At 36.9% G+C, this 1,704-nt stretch overlaps 1 pseudogene; it reads left to right on the forward strand.

Moving 5' to 3' along the window:
* The first annotated feature begins 1,212 nt into the window (after nucleotides 1-1,212).
* On the forward strand, nucleotides 1,213-1,280 carry LOC149119960 (U6 spliceosomal RNA; annotated as a pseudogene).
* Nucleotides 1,281-1,704: the final 424 nt, after the last annotated feature.

The raw sequence follows: 1,704 nt of genomic DNA on the forward strand, positions 1-1,704 counted from the left end.
TTTTCTCTGTTATTATTCAACTTATTGATGTCTTATTTTTGTTCACATTATTCCTCTCAATTGCTCTACCTGAGGTGAGTAGGGCTGCTGTGTTGCTTAAATGAAGTGTATGCTTTAGATTACTCATTTAATGAGTGCATGTCATTCACATAGCACTTCACTGAAGTTCTACTATGTCCCAAATCCTCTTCTAGGCACAGAATTTAGACCACTTTTCTCTTAGGCCCAGATCTTGCCTTTAACATACTACTTGGAATTTAGTAGCTCATGAAATCTGCAGACTGCATAAATGAATGAATATTTTGAGGGCTGTGCTTTTGTGGAGGAACTTCATAGGAGACCGAAGGAATAAAATAAATCAAAAGTATCCACAGTATATAGAATGTATACTATTTTACAAGTCACAGAGAAGAAGAAGAAGAAGAAGGAAAGTAGTAAGACTAGAAAGTTTGTGGCAAGACTAACAGGCGCTGGTCAAGAACTTAATAAGCACATTAGGAAAGCAGTAAGGTTTCTTTTTTTTTTTTTGAGGAAAAGTTTTTATTTCTAGTGATGAAATTGGCTACAGAACATTATGAAAGTTTAAAAATACAAAGAGAAATTGTCTATAATTAATAGATTCAAAATTTGACAATCAGTGAATATCATTATTAGTCATTACCAACAACAGTTATTGATTTGAAAGGCAGAGTGACAGGAAGAGGGAACCACTGCTTCACTCCCCAGACACTTGCAATAGCCAAAGCTTGACCAAGCCAAAACCAGGAACTGGGAATTCATTCTGGATGTCCCATTTGGGTGCAGGGACCCAAGCACTTCTGCCATCCTCCGTCTCCTCCCAGGGTGCACACTAGCAGAAACTTGCCTCAAAGCAGAGAAGCTACCACTCAAGCCAGACATTTGTATATGGGATGTGGGTGTGTGGTGGTGATAGCAAGCCCTCATGGATAAAAAAAACAAAAAAAAAAAAAAAAAAAAAAAAAAAACAAAACAAAACAAAAAAAAAAAACAAAGTTATTTCTATGCCAAGGAAATTACTCTGTAGTCTTTCTCTTATAAACTACGTATTGCTGAACCTAGATAATTTTTCCTTTATTTAACAATGACATGAAAATGTCAGTTGAGTTGGCTTTCCTGAAGACCTTGTTTCTTGAATATTAGTGGCTAGCTGAGATAAATTCTTTTCATCTCTTTCTCGCTTCGGCAGCACATGTGCTCGCTTCGGCAGCACATATACTAAAATTGGAATGATACAGAGAAGATTAGCATGCCCCTGCGCAGTAAGGTTTCTTTACCTCCCTGTAGGCTCTGCTCTCCAGAGGTGAACAGGGTCCTCTAAACCCACTTGCTGCACACACAAACACCTGAGTGTTGTATTCTCCCACAGGTGTTGGAGACTGATATGGTGTTCTGATTTATATTTACATAATGGCTAGTGACATCGGGCATATTCACATGTTTTGACCATGTACATTTCTTCTGAGAAATGTCTATTCAGATCCTTGCCTGTTTCTTCACTGTATTTTTTGGAGTTTTTCCAATTCATGTAAATGTTCTGGAAATCTGTAAACATTCAGAGTTTTAATTTTTCCTGCCATCTGTTCATTGTATCTACACTCTGATGTTTACTTTGTTGTGAAGAAGTATCTTAGTTGGATATACTCAAATGTCTCTGTTTTTATTTTTGTGACTATTGCTATTGGA

Source organism: Oryctolagus cuniculus, chromosome 21 (genome assembly GCF_051225735.1).
Source record: "Oryctolagus cuniculus isolate XC-2025 breed Fujian yellow rabbit chromosome 21, ASM5122573v1, whole genome shotgun sequence".
Lineage (NCBI taxonomy): Eukaryota > Metazoa > Chordata > Mammalia > Lagomorpha > Leporidae > Oryctolagus > Oryctolagus cuniculus.